Source organism: Montipora capricornis, chromosome 5 (genome assembly GCF_036669925.1).
Source record: "Montipora capricornis isolate CH-2021 chromosome 5, ASM3666992v2, whole genome shotgun sequence".
NCBI lineage: Eukaryota > Metazoa > Cnidaria > Anthozoa > Scleractinia > Acroporidae > Montipora > Montipora capricornis.
Window position 1 is genome coordinate 10529351 of NC_090887.1, and position 19529 is coordinate 10548879.

General features: G+C 36.4%; 1 long non-coding RNA gene across 2 annotated transcripts in view; it reads left to right on the forward strand.

The window, feature by feature from the left end:
• The window catches only part of LOC138049477 (uncharacterized), a 44733-nt gene extending 31397 nt beyond the window's left edge, over positions 1 to 13336 (forward strand). The window contains exons 10-20 of one of the 2 annotated variants that reach the window (XR_011132388.1): positions 15 to 70; positions 1618 to 1731; positions 2110 to 2196; positions 4383 to 4497; positions 4873 to 4963; positions 7213 to 7326; positions 7700 to 7790; positions 9994 to 10107; positions 10486 to 10572; positions 12756 to 12870; positions 13246 to 13336. This is a non-coding gene — a long non-coding RNA (uncharacterized lncRNA). The remainder of the gene's footprint in view (positions 1 to 14; positions 71 to 1617; positions 1732 to 2109; positions 2197 to 4382; positions 4498 to 4872; positions 4964 to 7212; positions 7327 to 7699; positions 7791 to 9993; positions 10108 to 10485; positions 10573 to 12755; positions 12871 to 13245) is intronic. The other variant, XR_011132387.1, reaches the window with a different exon arrangement.
• Positions 13337 to 19529: the final 6193 nt, after the last annotated feature.

Consider the following 19529-nt stretch of genomic DNA (forward strand, 5'->3'; position numbering starts at 1 on the left):
GTTTGTCTTTGTAGTGTAGTGGTGAAGACACAGGGCTATAGATCTTTGGAGGGTCCGAGTTTGAGTACCAGTAAGTCATATTACAGATCTTTGTTCCCTTACTTTGTTGTAATGTTGAGATTGAATGGATAAGTGCATGAATACAGAAACTGATAAGATGATGTGAAACATTAAGAAGATGTGTTGAGATGCGTAAGACAGAGCTTCAGGGAAGGTATCCTTTTGGGGGTTGATAGCTGCTTTAAACTAGTAGACTGCATAATTATACGTTGTCGGTCAAATCTGGGCTCAGGTTGAATCTGTTTTTACCCAGGTTAAATTGGTGATCCTCACCTACCTAGTCTTACCTAGGCTTATCCTTACCTAGGCTGAATAACAATTATGCACTCTAGACAGTTTAAAGCAGCTCTTAACCCCCCAAAACTGTACCTCAACACATCATCTTAATGTAATGTATAATCTTACTGGTTTTTGTACTCATACAATCAGCCCATTCTGAGCCTCAACAATACAACACGGTAGGGAAGCAAAGAACTATACTATGCATTTATCGATTTTAGTCCTGTGTCTTCACCACTATCCTAACCCTTCACTACAACACAGTTCTTTTCATTGTTTACTTTTCTATAATAAGTCAATTGATATCCATGTGTAATAACCAAAAGTAATCCTAACGTGACCCTCATTTTTCTCTAGGCTTAATTTAGGCTCCAAAAAAGTTTTTTCAATTCATCTGAGTGCGTATTTAATCGAGGCAAAATGAGGATCACCAATTTAACCTACAGAAGGTAAATATGATTCAACCTGAGAACTGATTTTACATGGCAACATATATTCTAAGTCCATACTAGAAGGACAGATGGAAGTGCAAAATTATACCTTTGCCAACAAAAACAACAAGCTACCAGAAGTGAACATTGAGAAATTTTATTGAACAAAATTCAAATCTTCACAGACTACTTGAATGAAGCAGATCCAAAAGAATCCAAGTTGGAAATTTCTCTGCATCTGTTCTATAGGAGAGCTTTATTTCCATAATTTATTACCATTTTGGTATAAGTAGGTTCATTTTATCCCATTTATTCCTCTCTTTGACTTTAAAGGAAGCTCGCTTGTTTGACCCCGCAGCGATGACCAGTGCTCAAGTTGTTATGTCTGCCACTCCTTTTGCCTCCAGGCTCACCTCTTCCCATAACTTACATCTGCCTGGGGCATTTGGGATTAAAGGCTCTCAATGATAATTTATTACTGTTCCTGTGAGGGTAGCAATAGATTCTTGAATATTGTAGGTGTGTTTTTGGGGAGAAGACTTTTTCAGAAGGTCATGGCAACACAAGAATGCAATCAGTCTTGTTTCTCTCTTTGGCAGTCAAGTAAGAACACATGAAAAATGTTGTGAGGATTGTGGCCTTGCGAGACAGGCAAAAAGAAACTGTGACTGCTTGCATTATGTAATGAACTCGAGAAAATTGGACAGGCTTTAAGACTGTTTTACAATTTTATTTGGTTTTTTTTTTCAGTAATAGCAGATCACACATTAAGCGAGATATTACTTGCATGGTTAAGAACTGGAACTCAGGAGTTTTCACATCTTTATTATTTTTTTGTTTTTCACAGATCACATATGGAGAATGAGTTGATTTTGCTCTGGATAGCGGTACTTGACAACCATTCTTGGAAGAGGTCTCTTGTCCACGATTCTTGAAGATGGTTACAAGTTGTCTAGCTCAGGTGAGAACATAAATTGTATCAATTATTCCGTTTACCAAGCCATTAGACTTAAAACTGAAGCCTATGCTCTAATAAAGCCTCCAAACCTTAGCCCCTTTTGAAAGTGTGTGATTGTTACTAAAGATAGTTAATTGTAGACTTTTGAAACATTCCATTAACAAGAGAGGGTATTTTAAAGGATACATGTCACTTTATCCATTAGGCCCTTTCAAATTTTCAATTTCTGTCAGCATACTATGGCTTCAATTGGTAACAATGATATTAAGGAGGCTCAAAATAGTTTGAAGTCTTTCAGCAAAGTGTACTATTTTGAAGGATTGGATTCACACAACTGTTTCATAAAATGGCAATGTTTGTTATTGTAACGTTCATTTTCAGACTGATGCTATTGGATGCGTTAATTCCTTGACTACCAACAGTACTTGGACAAGAAGTGGACTGATTTCTGTCTTAAAAGTCATCAAGGTGGGAAAATACTGAAAATTCATACAATCACATATGTATAGTGCTTCACAGTATTGTCTAGGCAATGCTTTCGTCATTAGTAATCACAAGGGGTAGATACTTCATACACCTTACTTTAAATGATCGTCGTGTCGGGTTTTCAGACCTCTTATGCTTCATTCAACATTTTTTTTTTGGAATTCTCAGCCAGTGTATATGTTGGCGGTAAAATTGGTTCTTAGGTTGAATCTGTCTTTTCCTAGGTCAAATTGGTTATCCCCATTTTACCTTATATAGGTTGAATAGGCACTCGGGTGAATAGGCCAGTTTCGTATTCTAACGGTTGGACGTGATCTAGCATGAAATAGAGGCTAATGCAAGCAAATTCATTTGCATTTGAAAACATTTGCCCACATTAGCCTCCATTTCATGCTAGATCCAGTCCAGCCGTGAGAATTCGAAAATGGTCTATTGAAGAAACTTTTTTGGAGCCTAAATTAAGCCTAGAGAAAAATTAGGGTCAGGTTAGGATTACTTTTGGATGTTATACATGAATATCGATTGCCTTATTACGGAAAAGTAAATAATGGAAAGGGCTCTGGTGGGTTGAGCATGTTTGTCTTTGTAGTGTAGTGGTGAAGACACAATGCTATAGATCTTGGAGGGTCCGAGTTTGAGTACCGGTAAGTCATAATCATTACAGTTCTTTGTTCCCTTACTTTGTTGTAATGTTGAGATTCAATGGGTAATTAGTGTATGAATACAGAAACTGATAAGATGATGTGAAACATTAAGAAGATGTGTTGAGATGCGTAAGACAGAGCTTCAGGGAAGGTATTCTTTTAGGGGGTTGATATCTGCTTTAAACTAGGTAGACTGCATAATTATATGTTGTCGATCAAATCCGGGCTCAGGTTGAATCCGTTTGTACCCAGGGAGGTTAAATTGGTGATCCTCATTTTACCTAGGCTGAAAAAAAATTATGGACTCTACACAGTTTAAAGCAGCTATCAATCCCCAAAACTGTATAATCTTACTGGTTTTTGTACTCATACAATCAGCCCATTCTGAGCCTCAATAATACAACACGGTAGGGAAGCAAAGAACTATACTATGCATTTATCGATTTTAGTCCTGTGTCTTCACCACTATCCTAACCCTTCACTACAACACAGTTCTTTTCATTGTTTACTTTTCTATAATAAGTCAATTGATATCCATGTGTAATAACCAAAAGTAATCCTAATGTGACCCTAATGTTTCTCTAGCCCTAAATTTATGCTCCAAAAAATGTTTTTCAATTCATCTGCGTGCATATTCAACGTAGGTAAAATGAGGTTCACCAATTTTACCTAAAGTAGGTAAATACGATTCAACCTGAGAACTGATTTTATATGGAAACATATATTCTAAGTCCATATAAGAAAGACAGATGGAAGTGCAAAATTATACCCTTGCCAACAAAAACAACAAACTACCAGAACATTGAGAAATTTTATTGAACAAAATTCAAATCTTCACAGACTACTTGAATGAAGCAGATCCAAAAGAATCCAAGTTGGAAATTTCTGTGCATCTATTCTATAGGAGAGCTTTATTCCATAGTTTATTACCATTTTGGTATAAATAGGTTCATTTTATCCCATTTATTCCTCTCTTTGACTTTAAAGGAAGCTCGCTTGTTTGTTCCCCCCCCCCCCCCCCCCACATCCCCACAGCGATGACCAGTGCTCAAGTTGTTATGTCTGCCACTCCTTTTGCCTCCAGGCTTGCCTCTTCCCATAACTTACATCTGCCCGGGCCACTTGGGATTAAAGGCTCTCAATGATAATTTATTACTGTTCCTGTGAGGGTAGCAATAGATTCTTCAGTATTGTAGATGTGTTGTTGGGGAGAAGACCTTTTCAGAAGGTCATGGCAACACAAGAATGCAATCAGTCTTGTTTTTCTCTTTGATAGTCAAGCAAGAACACGTGAAAAATGTTGTGAGGATTGTGGCCTTGCGAGACAGGCAAAAAGAAACTGTGACTGCTTGCATTATGTAATGAACTCGAGAAAATTGGACAGGCTTTACGACTGTTTTACAATTTTATTTGATTTTTTTTTTCAGTAAGAGCAGATCACACACTAAGCGAGATATTACTGGCATGGTTAAGAACTGGAACTCAGTGGTTTTCACATCTTTATTATTTTTTTGTTTTTCACAGATCACATATGGAGAATGAGTTGATGTTCCTCTGGATAGTGGTACTTGACAACCATTCTTGGAAGACTTCTCTCATCCGCGATTCTGGAAGATGGGTTACAAGTTGTCTAGCTCAGGTGAGAACATAAATGGTATCAATTTTTCTGTTCACCAAGCCATTAGGCTTAAAACTGAAGCCTATGCTCTAAAAAAGCCTCCAAACCTTAGCCCCTTTTTGAAAGTGAGTAATTGTTACTAAAGAGAGTTAATTGTAGACTTTTGAACATTCTATTAACAAGAGAGGGTATTTTAAAGGATACATGTCACTTTATCCATTAGGCCCTTTCAAATTTTCAATTTCTGTCAGCATACTTCATAGCGTGGTAACAATGATATTAAGGAGGTTCAAAATAGTTTGAAGTTTTTCAGCAAAGTGTACTATTTTGAGGGATTGGATTTACACAACTGTTTCATAAAATGGCAATGTTTGTTATGGTAACGTTCATTTTCAGACTGATGCTATTGGATGCGTTAATTCCTTGACTACCAACAGTACTTGGACAAGAAGGGGACAGATTTATTTCTCTCTTAAAAGTCATCAAGGTAGGCAAATACTGAAAATTCATATGTATAATGCTTCACAGTATTGTCTAGGCAATGCTTTCGTCATTAGAAATCACAAGGGGTAGATACTTCATACACCTTACTTTAAATGATCGTCGTGTCAGGTTTTCAGACCTCTTTTGCTTCATTCAATGTTAAAAAAATTTTTTTTTGGAATTCTCAGCCAGTGTACTGTATATGTTGCCGGTAAAATCTGTTCCCAGGTTGAATCTGTCTTTTCCCAGGTTAAATTGGTTATCTCCATTTTACCTAGGTTGAATAGGCACTCAGGTGAATAGGCCAGTTTTCTATTCTAACGGTTGGACTTGATCTAGCATGAAATAGAGGCTAATGCAAGCAAATTCATTTGCATTTGAAAACATTTGCCCACATTAGCCTCCATTTCATGGTAGATCCAGTCCAGCCGTGAGAATTCAAAAATGGTCTATTGAAGAAACTTTTTTGGAGCCTAAATTAAGCCTAGAGAAAAATTAGGGTCAGGTTAGGATTACTTTTAGTTATTATACATGGATATCCATTGACTTATTGTGGAAAAGTAAATAACGAAAAGAACTATGATGGGTTGAGCATGTTTGTCTTTGTAGTGTAGTGGTGAAGACACAATGCTATAGATCTTGGAGGGTCCGAGTTTGAGTACCGGTAAGTCATAATCATTACAGTTCTTTGTTCCCTTACTTTGTTGTAATGTTGAGATTGAACGGATAAGTGTGTGAATACAGAAACTGATAAGGTGATGTGAAACATTAAGAAGATGTGTTTAGATGCATTAAGACAGAGCTTCAGAGAACGTATCCTTTTGGGGGGTTGATAGCTGCTTTAAACTAGTAGACTGCATAATTATATGTTGTAGGTCAATTAATCCAGGCTCAGGTTGAATTCGTTTTTACCCAGGTTAAATTCGTGATCCTGATTTTACCTACAATAGGTTGAATAAAAATTATGCACTCTACACAGTTTAAAGCAGCTATCAACACCCCAAAACTATACCTCAACTCATCTTCTTAATGTCTTGTATAATCTTACTGGTTTCTGTACTCATACACTCAGCCCATTCAGCCTCAACAATACAACACAGTAGGGGAACAAAGAACTGTACTATATGCACTTATCGATTTTAGTCCTGTGTCTTCACTACTATACTAACCCTACACTACAATACAGTTCTTTTCATTTTTTACTTTTCTATAATACTGTAGGTCAATATTGATATCCTTATGTAATAACCAAAAGTAATCCTAACGTGACCCTAATTTTTTTCAAGTTTTAATTTAGGCTCCAAAAAAGTTTTTTGATTCATCTGAGTGCATATTCAACCTACAGGTAGGTAAAATGAGGATCACAAATTTAACCTAGGTAAAAACGATTCAACCTGAGAACTGATTTTATATGGCAACATATATTCTAAGTCCATATAAGAAAGACAGATGGAAGTGCAAAATTATACCCTTGCCAACAAAAACAACAAACTACCAGAAGTGAACATTGAGAAATTTTATTGAACAAAATTCAAATATTCACAGACTACTTGAATGAAGCAGATCCAAAAGAATCCAAGTTGGAAATTTCTGTGCATTTATTCTATAGGAGAGCTTTATTTCCATAATTTATTACCATTTTGGTATAAATAGGTTCATTTTATCCCATTTATTCCTCTCTTTGACTTTAAAGGAAGCTCGCTTGTTTGCCCCCCCCCCCCCCCCCCCTCCCCTCAGCGATGACCAGTGCTCAAGTTGCTATATCTGCCACTACTTTTGCCTATAGGCTCACCTCTTCCCATAACTTACATCTGCCTGGGACATTTGGGATTAAAGGCTCTCAATGATAATTTATTACTGTTCCTGTGAAGGTAGCAATAGATTCTTGAATATTTTAGATGTGTTGTTGGGGAGAAGACTTTTTCAGAAGGTCATGGCAACACAAGAATGCAATCAGTCTTGTTTCTCTCTTTGGCAGTCAAGTAAGAGCACAATCCATGCAAGGTGCTTGATTGGACCATGTGAAAAATGTTGTGAGGATTGTGGCCTTGCGAGACAGGCAAAAAGAAACTGACTGCTTTCATTATGTAATGAACTCGAGAAAATTGGACAGGCTTTAAGACTGTTTTACAATTTTATTTGTTTTTTTTTCTCAGTAATAGCAGATCACACACTAAGCGAGGTATTACTTGCATGGTTAAGAACTGGAACTCAGGGGTTTTCACATCTTTATTATTTTTTTGTTTTTCACAGATCACATATGGAGGATGAGTTAATGTTGCTCTGGATAGCGGTACTTGACAACCATTCTTGGAAGACTTCTCTTGTCCACGATTCTTGAAGATGGTTACAAGTTGTCTAGCTCAGGTAAGAACATAAATTGTATCAATTATTCCGTTTACCAAGCCATTAGACTTAAAACTGAAGCCTATGCTCTAATAAAGCCTCCAAACCTTAGCCCCTTTTGAAAGTGTGTGATTGTTACTAAAGATAGTTAATTGTAGACTTTTGAAACATTCCATTAACAAGAGAGGGTATTTTAAAGGATACATGTCACTTTATCCATTAGGCCCTTTCAAATTTTCAATTTCTGTCAGCATACTATAGCTTGGTAACAATGATATTAAGGAGGCTCAAAATAGTTTGAAGTCTTTCAGCAAAGTGTACTATTTTGAAGGATTGGATTCACACAACTGTTTCATAAAATGGCAATGTTTGTTATTGTAACGTTCATTTTCAGACTGATGCTATTGGATGCGTTAATTCCTTGACTACCAACAATACTTGGACAAGAAGTGGACAGATTTATTTCTCTCTTAAAAGTCATCAAGGTAGGCAAATACTGAAAATTCATATGTATAATGCTTCACAGTATTGTCTAGGCAATGCTTTCATCATTAGTAATCACAAGGGGTAGATACTTCATACACCTTACTTTAAATGATCGTCGTGTCAGGTTTTCAGACCTCTTTTGCTTCATTCAATGTTAATTTTTTTTTTTTGGAATTTTCAGCCAGTGTATATGTTGCCGGTAAAATTTGTTTCCAGGTTGAATCTGTCTTTGCCTAGGTTAAATTGGTTATCGCCATTTTACCAAGGTTGAATAGGCACTCGGGTGAATAGGCCAGTTTTCTATTCTAACGGTTGGACTTGATCTAGCATGAAATAGAGGCTAATGCAAGCAAATTCATTTGCATTTGAAAACATTTGCCCACATTAGCCTCCATTTTATGCTAGATCCAGTCCAGCCATGAGAATTTGAAAATGGTCTACTGAAGGAACTTTTTTGGAGCCTAAATTAAGCCTAGAGAAAAATTAGGGTCAGGTTAGGATTACTTTTGGATGTTATACATGAATATCAATTGCCTTATTACGGAAAAGTAAATAATGAAAAGGGCTCTGGTGGGTTGACCATGTTTGTCTTTGTAGTGTAGTGGTGAAGACACAGGGCTATAGATCTTTGGAGGGTCCGAGTTTGAGTACCAGTAAGTCATATTACAGATCTTTGTTCCCTTACTTTGTTGTAATGTTGAGATTGAACGGATAAGTGTGTGAATACAGAAACTGATAAGGTGATGTGAAACATTAAGAAGATGTGTTTAGATGCATTAAGACAGAGCTTCAGAGAACGTATCCTTTTGGGGGGTTGATAGCTGCTTTAAACTAGTAGACTGCATAATTATACGTTGTCGGTCAAATCTGGGCTCAGGTTGAATCTGTTTTTACCCAGGTTAAATTGGTGATCCTCACCTACCTAGTCTTACCTAGGCTTATCCTTACCTAGGCTGAATAACAATTATGCACTCTAGACAGTTTAAAGCAGCTCTTAACCCCCCAAAACTGTACCTCAACACATCATCTTAATGTAATGTATAATCTTACTGGTTTTTGTACTCATACAATCAGCCCATTCTGAGCCTCAACAATACAACACGGTAGGGAAGCAAAGAACTATACTATGCATTTATCGATTTTAGTCCTGTGTCTTCACCACTATCCTAACCCTTCACTACAACACAGTTGTTTTCATTGTTTACTTTTCTATAATAAGTCAATTGATATCCATGTGTAATAACCAAAAGTAATCCTAACGTGACCCTCATTTTTCTCTAGGCTTAATTTAGGCTCCAAAAAAGTTTTTTCAATTCATCTGAGTGCGTATTTAATCGAGGCAAAATGAGGATCACCAATTTAACCTACAGAAGGTAAATATGATTCAACCTGAGAACTGATTTTACATGGCAACATATATTCTAAGTCCATACTAGAAGGACAGATGGAAGTGCAAAATTATACCTTTGCCAACAAAAACAACAAGCTACCAGAAGTGAACATTGAGAAATTTTATTGAACAAAATTCAAATCTTCACAGACTACTTGAATGAAGCAGATCCAAAAGAATCCAAGTTGGAAATTTCTCTGCATCTGTTCTATAGGAGAGCTTTATTTCCATAATTTATTACCATTTTGGTATAAATAGGTTCATTTTATCCCATTTATTCCTCTCTTTGACTTTAAAGGCAGCTCGCGTGTTTGACCCCGCAGCGATGACCAGTGCTCAAGTTGTTATGTCTGCCACTCCTTTTGCCTCCAGGTTCGCCTCTTCCCATAACTTACATCTGCCTGGGGCATTTGGGATTAAAGGCTCTCAATGATAATTTATTACTGTTCCTGTGAGGGTAGCAATAGATTCTTGAATATTGTAGATGTGTTTTTAGGGAGAAGACCTTTTCAGAAGGTCATGGCAACACAAGAATGCAATCAGTCTTGTTTTTCTCTTTGATAGTCAAGCAAGAACACGTGAAAAATGTTGTGAGGATTGTGGCCTTGCGAGACAGGCAAAAAGAAACTGTGACTGCTTGCATTATGTAATGAACTCGAGAAAATTGGACAGGCTTTAAGACTGTTTTACAATTTTATTTGGTTTTTTTTTTCAGTAATAGCAGATCACACATTAAGCGAGATATTACTTGCATGGTTAAGAACTGGAACTCAGGAGTTTTCACATCTTTATTATTTTTTTGTTTTTCACAGATCACATATGGAGAATGAGTTGATTTTGCTCTGGATAGCGGTACTTGACAACCATTCTTGGAAGAGGTCTCTTGTCCACGATTCTTGAAGATGGTTACAAGTTGTCTAGCTCAGGTGAGAACATAAATTGTATCAATTATTCCGTTTACCAAGCCATTAGACTTAAAACTGAAGCCTATGCTCTAATAAAGCCTCCAAACCTTAGCCCCTTTTGAAAGTGTGTGATTGTTACTAAAGATAGTTAATTGTAGACTTTTGAAACATTCCATTAACAAGAGAGGGTATTTTAAAGGATACATGTCACTTTATCCATTAGGCCCTTTCAAATTTTCAATTTCTGTCAGCATACTATGGCTTCAATTGGTAACAATGATATTAAGGAGGCTCAAAATAGTTTGAAGGCTTTCAGCAAAGTGTACTATTTTGAAGGATTGGATTTACACAACTGTTTCATAAAATGACAATGTTTGTTATGGTAACGTTCATTTTCAGACTGATGCTATTGGATGCATTAATTCCTTGACTACTAACAGTACTTGGACAAGAAGTGGACTGATTTCTGTCTTAAAAGTCATCAAGGTGGGAAAATACTGAAAATTCATACAATCACATATGTATAGTGCTTCACAGTATTGTCTAGGCAATGCTTTCGTCATTAGTAATCACAAGGGGTAGATACTTCATACACCTTACTTTAAATGATCGTCGTGTCGGGTTTTCAGACCTCTTATGCTTCATTCAACATTTTTTTTTTGGAATTCTCAGCCAGTGTATATGTTGCCGGTAAAATCCGTTCCCAGGTTGAATCTGTCTTTTCCTAGGTCAAATTGGTTATCCCCATTTTACCTTATATAGGTTGAATAGGCACTCGGGTGAATAGGCCAGTTTCGTATTCTAATGGTTGGACTTGATCTAGCATGAAATAGAGGCTAATGCAAGCAAATTCATTTGCATTTGAAAACATTTGCCCACATTAGCCTCCATTTCATGCTAGATCCAGTCCAGCCGTGAGAATTCGAAAATGGTCTATTAAAGAAACTTTTTTGGAGCCTAAATTAAGCCTAGAGAAAAATTAGGGTCAGGTTAGGATTACTTTTGGATGTTATACATGAATATCGATTGCCTTATTACGGAAAAGTAAATAATGGAAAGGGCTCTGGTGGGTTGAGCATGTTTGTCTTTGTAGTGTAGTGGTGAAGACACAGTGCTATTGATCTTGGAGGGTCCGAGTTTGAGTACCGGTAAGTCATATTACAGTTCTTTGTTCCCTTACTTTGTTGTAATGTTGAGATTGAATGGATAATTAGTGTATGAATACAGAAACTGATAAGATGATGTGAAACATTAAGAAGATGTGTTGAGATGCGTAAGACAGAGCTTCAGGGAAGGTATTCTTTTAGGGGGTTGATATCTGCTTTAAACTAGGTAGACTGCATAATTATATGTTGTCGATCAAATCCGGGCTCAGGTTGAATCCGTTTGTACCCAGGGAGGTTAAATTGGTGATCCTCATTTTACCTAGGCTGAAAAAAAATTATGGACTCTACACAGTTTAAAGCAGCTATCAATCCCCAAAACTGTATAATCTTACTGGTTTTTGTACTCATACAATCAGCCCATTCTGAGCCTCAACAATACAACACGGTAGGGAAGCAAAGAACTATACTATGCATTTATCGATTTTAGTCCTGTGTCTTCACCACTATCCTAACCCTTCACTACAACACAGTTCTTTTCATTGTTTACTTTTCTATAATAAGTCAATTGATATCCATGTGTAATAACCAAAAGTAATCCTAATGTGACCCTAATGTTTCTCTAGCCCTAAATTTATGCTCCAAAAAATGTTTTTCAATTCATCTGAGTGCGTATTCAACGTAGGTAAAATGAGGATCACCAATTTAACCTAAAGTAGGTAAATACGATTCAACCTGAGAACTGATTTTATATGGAAACATATATTCTAAGTCCATATAAGAAAGACAGATGGAAGTGCAAAATTATACCCTTGCCAACAAAAACAACAAACTACCAGAACATTGAGAAATTTTATTGAACAAAATTCAAATCTTCACAGACTACTTGAATGAAGCAGATCCAAAAGAATCCAAGTTGGAAATTTCTGTGCATCTATTCTATAGGAGAGCTTTATTCCATAGTTTATTACCATTTTGGTATAAATAGGTTCATTTTATCCCATTTATTCCTCTCTTTGACTTTAAAGGAAGCTCGCTTGTTTGTTCCCCCCCCCCCCCCCCCCCACATCCCCACAGCGATGACCAGTGCTCAAGTTGTTATGTCTGCCACTCCTTTTGCCTCCAGGCTTGCCTCTTCCCATAACTTACATCTGCCCGGGCCACTTGGGATTAAAGGCTCTCAATGATAATTTATTACTGTTCCTGTGAGGGTAGCAATAGATTCTTCAGTATTGTAGATGTGTTGTTGGGGAGAAGACCTTTTCAGAAGGTCATGGCAACACAAGAATGCAATCAGTCTTGTTTTTCTCTTTGATAGTCAAGCAAGAACACGTGAAAAATGTTGTGAGGATTGTGGCCTTGCGAGACAGGCAAAAAGAAACTGTGACTGCTTGCATTATGTAATGAACTCGAGAAAATTGGACAGGCTTTAAGACTGTTTTACAATTTTATTTGATTTTTTTTTTCAGTAAGAGCAGATCACACACTAAGCGAGATATTACTGGCATGGTTAAGAACTGGAACTCAGTGGTTTTCACATCTTTATTATTTTTTTGTTTTTCACAGATCACATATGGAGAATGAGTTGATGTTCCTCTGGATAGTGGTACTTGACAACCATTCTTGGAAGACTTCTCTCATCCGCGATTCTGGAAGATGGGTTACAAGTTGTCTAGCTCAGGTGAGAACATAAATGGTATCAATTTTTCTGTTCACCAAGCCATTAGGCTTAAAACTGAAGCCTATGCTCTAAAAAAGCCTCCAAACCTTAGCCCCTTTTTGAAAGTGAGTAATTGTTACTAAAGAGAGTTAATTGTAGACTTTTGAACATTCTATTAACAAGAGAGGGTATTTTAAAGGATACATGTCACTTTATCCACTAGGCCCTTTCAAATTTTCAATTTCTGTCAGCATACTTCATAGCGTGGTAACAATGATATTAAGGAGGTTCAAAATAGTTTGAAGTTTTTCAGCAAAGTGTACTATTTTGAGGGATTGGATTTACACAACTGTTTCATAAAATGGCAATGTTTGTTATGGTAACGTTCATTTTCAGACTGATGCTATTGGATGCGTTAATTCCTTGACTACCAACAGTACTTGGACAAGAAGGGGACAGATTTATTTCTCTCTTAAAAGTCATCAAGGTAGGCAAATACTGAAAATTCATATGTATAATGCTTCACAGTATTGTCTAGGCAATGCTTTCGTCATTAGAAATCACAAGGGGTAGATACTTCATACACCTTACTTTAAATGATCGTCGTGTCAGGTTTTCAGACCTCTTTTGCTTCATTCAATGTTAAAAAAATTTTTTTTTGGAATTCTCAGCCAGTGTACTGTATATGTTGCCGGTAAAATCTGTTCCCAGGTTGAATCTGTCTTTTCCCAGGTTAAATTGGTTATCTCCATTTTACCTAGGTTGAATAGGCACTCAGGTGAATAGGCCAGTTTTCTATTCTAACGGTTGGACTTGATCTAGCATGAAATAGAGGCTAATGCAAGCAAATTCATTTGCATTTGAAAACATTTGCCCACATTAGCCTCCATTTCATGGTAGATCCAGTCCAGCCGTGAGAATTCAAAAATGGTCTATTGAAGAAACTTTTTTGGAGCCTAAATTAAGCCTAGAGAAAAATTAGGGTCAGGTTAGGATTACTTTTAGTTATTATACATGGATATCCATTGACTTATTGTGGAAAAGTAAATAACGAAAAGAACTATGATGGGTTGAGCATGTTTGTCTTTGTAGTGTAGTGGTGAAGACACAATGCTATAGATCTTGGAGGGTCCGAGTTTGAGTACCGGTAAGTCATAATCATTACAGTTCTTTGTTCCCTTACTTTGTTGTAATGTTGAGATTGAACGGATAAGTGTGTGAATACAGAAACTGATAAGGTGATGTGAAACATTAAGAAGATGTGTTTAGATGCATTAAGACAGAGCTTCAGAGAACGTATCCTTTTGGGGGGTTGATAGCTGCTTTAAACTAGGTAGACTGCATAATTATATGTTGTAGGTCAATTAATCCAGGCTCAGGTTGAATTCGTTTTTACCCAGGTTAAATTCGTGATCCTGATTTTACCTACAATAGGTTGAATAAAAATTATGCACTCTACACAGTTTAAAGCAGCTATCAACACCCCAAAACTATACCTCAACTCATCTTCTTAATGTCTTGTATAATCTTACTGGTTTCTGTACTCATACACTCAGCCCATTCAGCCTCAACAATACAACACATTAGGGGAACAAAGAACTGTACTATATGCACTTATCGATTTTAGTCCTGTGTCTTCACTACTATACTAACCCTACACTACAATACAGTTCTTTTCATTTTTTACTTTTCTATAATACTGTAGGTCAATATTGATATCCTTATGTAATAACCAAAAGTAATCCTAACGTGACCCTAATTTTTTTCAAGTTTTAATTTAGGCTCCAAAAAAGTTTTTTGATTCATCTGAGTGCATATTCAACCTACAGGTAGGTAAAATGAGGATCACAAATTTAACCTAGGTAAAAACGATTCAACCTGAGAACTGATTTTATATGGCAACATATATTCTAAGTCCATATAAGAAAGACAGATGGAAGTGCAAAATTATACCCTTGCCAACAAAAACAACAAACTACCAGAAGTGAACATTGAGAAATTTTATTGAACAAAATTCAAATATTCACAGACTAAAATGCGTAAAATGAACGTTTCATTGGGCAAGAGGGTTATTTTAAACGCGAAGTTATAGATGGAGGATAGAGTAGATCTAGAGTGTTAAGTAGGTCGAATGTTATAGTTAACATTTTCCTGCCGAAAGGAGCACTCAGATTTTTCCGAGAAATGCGGAGTGATATTCGTATGAAAAAAACATTTATTCTCTATTTATGTAGAAAGGTTCGTTTTATATTTAGGCGATACCGAACCGACTGCCACACGTTGAGAATTTCCGAATGTTCATGTGGGTATAGCGGTGGTACTTTGTCGATTGGAAATATATATTTTTAGGTAAATTTAAGGAGAAATTAAGAGGGCATTTTGGACAACACAAAATAGAGATTTAGAGTTGAGAATTTAGATGTGCCATACATTAGTTTGCAAAGGCGTTGTTCTGGTAAAGAATCTGTATCGCGTAATGTGCGCATGCGTGTCGATGGGTAGTTGGCGGTAGTCTTGTTCGGAGTCGATTAAGTTGAAATGGTGGCCGGAGGGGAGAGAAGAAGGAGGAGGAGGAGGAGGATGGGGGGGGGATGGTTTGTATGTAAATCATTTCAGTGTTGTTTACGATGAAAAGGAAACCTTGTGATTTGATGTAAAAAAAAAAAAACTATAAGTTAAGCTATAAAAAGAAATGAGGTCGAGTCCTAAATGTGTTTCAGGGTAATGTGGGAGTAGCATTGTTCGTCTGGAGGATTTTGAATTGGGAACTAATCAAAAGGAAGAAGGTCGGGTGATAAATAATTTTCATAGGGGAGAGGGGGTAAAGATGGGCATTTTACATGACATGTACTCATGAATAAATTGGAAGGGTAAAGTGTGGTGTCTTAGTACAATTTGGTAGGGTAGGGTCGAGATGGGTAGATATGTAGAGGTAGTGAGGGGGAATGTATGTTCTCAAATAATTATGGTGTTATGATTGACCCTATGACGAGGGGTAGGAATGGGTAATGAGGGAAGTATTTTAAAGGGTTTATGTGGTCCAAGAAACGATGGTATGTTTCCAATAGTATCCAATAGCGATGCAAGATTTTATTGCTAAAATTACTGGTAAGAAGAAGCGAGTATAGTGCGAATATTACATAGTGTATCAAATTAAGGGAAGTGAAAACGAAAATTGCACTTACTGTTTCTTTAGCAATCCCTGACGTCTGATTTCTGTAGATTGGTTTGAAGTAAATACAGCTTTTAAAAAGGTGAAACGACATGGCTGACATTATCAAAACATGATAAAGTACTGCTATTTCAATTCCACAAGTAATTTAAGTACGTAAAAAGCTATTAATGATATACTTACGCTTTCGAGATCTTTAACTGGAACGTCTCAGTTTTGTTGAAAGCTGTAAATTAAGATTATAGATATAACGAAAAGGAATATCAGCGATTTGGTATTTGAGCTTGGTGTCGTAAGTTTCTCATCGGATGTAAGGTGTGATTAAATGACTGTGCACGGGGAAGAGAAATTGTAAGAATGTGAAAATATAATAGACAGACGAGAGATAAAAGTCGTTGTAGGAAGAAGGATTTGATAAAGTCATTTTAATGTTTTAAAATTAATTTTATCGTTTATAAATTCAATTTTATGTTTATTTTTTTGTTTTGTTTTTTAAAATATCAGTGAATAGTAGTGCAATATAGAGGAGAAAAGAGAAAATGGAAAGGATTTTTTTTAAATTTGCAATGTTGAAATTAGCAAGTGGAATTTCAGAAAATGGGTGGTTTGCTGTTTTGTCTAAGGTTCCCTTCGCCGTGATTAGGGTGATTTGAGCATTTGTATAGCTACAGGTGAAGGAAACGAGTAGTTTTGAAAGCACAGGAAAATGCGAGTCAGTCATGCTATGGTTTGGGATTAGTTGAGAATGAAAGCCGCATCTTTTTTTAGAGGGATTCTTTTACTGCAACAATTAATTGCAAAAATATAATGGAGTATTCAAAGTGGAAAATGGCTGTGAGAAATTGCTGTGAAAAGATGTACTCACTTTTGTGGATGCGAATTACTGGAGAAGGGCATCGACTGTCTTCTGAGACCAAGACGTACCTGTTAATGAATGGTATAACAGGATTAATTTAACATATTTTGCAGATGAAGAGTGTAAGAGAAGTACTCACAGATCGATGTTGACAGTCTCCAATAACGGCGTACAACTTGAATTTGTTGCAATGTGCCCCTAGCTAAGTGATAAAAGGAAGCGTGTTCAGTTTGAACATTATAATGCTACTGTAGACGAAAAGGGTACTTACAGTTTCCGCGGCAACTAAGAGCGTTTTAGTTGTCCTTGTACTGCATGGTTTTTTTTTTTAGTGTATACCGCTAAAAGTTGAAAATAAACAAGTCTGACAATATGAACATGACAAAGTACTACGATTCATTATGAAAGATCTTCAATTACCTGAATCTGGTCAGTTTTGTTGCAAGTTTCTTGGGAAGGTTGTAAAGTGTAATAATAAGTAAATACAATAGTTCAGTGATTTTGGGCCTGAAGAAAGTAATTCAGTCAATAAGTATCTTTATAAAAAGGTGTCAAGATTGAAATGATGCGATAAAGTCGCCTTTTAAATCGGTTTAATAGTTTTTATTCAAGTTATATTTAGTTGCTGTTTTAAGAATTTACCACGAGTGGGTGTTGTGCGAAAAAGAAGAAGAGAAGAGAAGATGAGAAGGATTTTGCAAATGATCTGAACGTGAAGTTCAATTATCCAGTAAAATTTGAGGAATGTGATGGCCTGTTGTGCTTTTGGCCTAGAAATAAATGCTTACCGATGATCCCTTCGTGGAGTTGTGTGTTACGTTCCCTGAGCAGTTTTGAAAGGGTCTGTTCGTCGTATTCTCAGCCGCTGGTAATATGTAGTTGTAGACTAAAGAAATAAGAACATTTTCAAAGCGCAGGAACTCTTGATTAGTTGCAAAAAAAAAGCGCGAGATTTTTAAAAGAAATTCTTTAATTGTAACTATTGTGACGATATTGTCACTTGTGAGAGCTAAATGGAAAATGGCTGTAAGTGAAGGGTTTGGAAAGGAGTACTCACTGTGTGGACGATAGTCGGGGATGATCTAATTTATCGTCTCAGTTTTGTGGACAAGACCTACTTGGAAAATGGATGGAATAAGTGGACGACATATTTAACAATGCGGATGCAAAGTCTCAAAAACAAGTACTTACAGTTTGATGATAGCAGTTTCCAATAACAGCGAAGAATTTGTAGTCAGCGTTTGGCTTTTGGTAAAGATAAAAGTAAATATTACAGGGCGTGATGATAAAAAGTACTTACGGTTTTCAGGGCAATTCGTAGCGTTTCTGGATTTCCAGTAAATCCAATTAATTCCTTCAACCACTAATTCCAATACTCTTAATTCGGATTCGAAGTGAGAAAGTAGTTTTTGTTTTAATGAGTTTATTTCTTTTAAAGTTATATTTTTTTATTTATTTTATATATTTCGTCTTTAAGTATTATCATAAGTGGATGGTGTGGGGAAACAGAAAGAAAGATTTTGCAAATTTTGAGGAAATGGATTTCGTTATCGTTTCAAAATCGGTGGATAGTTGTGCTGATGGATAGTGATAAATACCAATTTGCGCTAGTTTTACAGACGATCTTTGTCGTTGTGTTAGTTCCCTGAGTAGTATTGAGGGATTTTGTGATGAAGGTGTTAATTTCCCAAAGGGTGGTACTGCCTTGCGTGAGCAAAAAGAAGATAAGCATCCTTTGAAAGTGCAGGAATAATTGCTATAATATAAGAGCTGTGGCCGAACTCCAAAATGGCTGTAAGAGTATTATAAAGCGGTACTCACTGTGTAGACCTTACTAGAAGGTGTGACAAGTGGAGGAACCACATTTTCTGTCTGCTACGGTCAAGACGTAACTAAAAAAAAAATAATAGAACGATTAACAAGAAAAAGACGCCTTTAAAAGTATTCTTTGGATGAAGTGTCAAAAATAGTACTTACAGCTCAAATGTCTGCAATCCCCAATAAGGGTTTAAGATTAGTGTGAATAGGGTATCAAGGCTGTTGAAAACGAAAGATGTACTTACGGTTTTTATGGCAATTACTGGTATTTGTTGTGTATAGACGGTTTTCGAGTGAATCGTGTTTAAACCTGAAAATACAGAGTTGACATTATAAAACATAATGAACTACGTTCAAGATATTCTCTGGACGAAGAAAGTTCAAAGAAGTACTTACCGTTCGATGTTGGGAGTCCCCAATAACGGTATAAGATTTTCCTGCTAAAATTACTGGTAAGAAGAAGAGAGTTTAATGAGAGTAGTATATAATAATGACTGGTAATCAAAGATAACCATTTGTTTATCTATTTTCAGTTTCACGCGGCTTACGCCACGATCAGACGTACATTTCTATTAAGGCTAAATGTAGGAAGCTGTAAATTTTGATAACAGATATAACAAGTATATTGTTATTTGGTTTTTTGTGCATGTTGTTGTAAGTTTCTGATGCGATGTAAGGTGCAACAGTACATTAGTTCGAATTGGGTTAGTTGAGGTTATTAGATACCTGTATCTACGGAGTTGAGCCAAAATTCCGGATAAGAGTATTGCTGTCAGTGGCTTAACAAAATTGGCCAAGAACGGAATATGATTAAATGACTGTGTTTGGAATGTT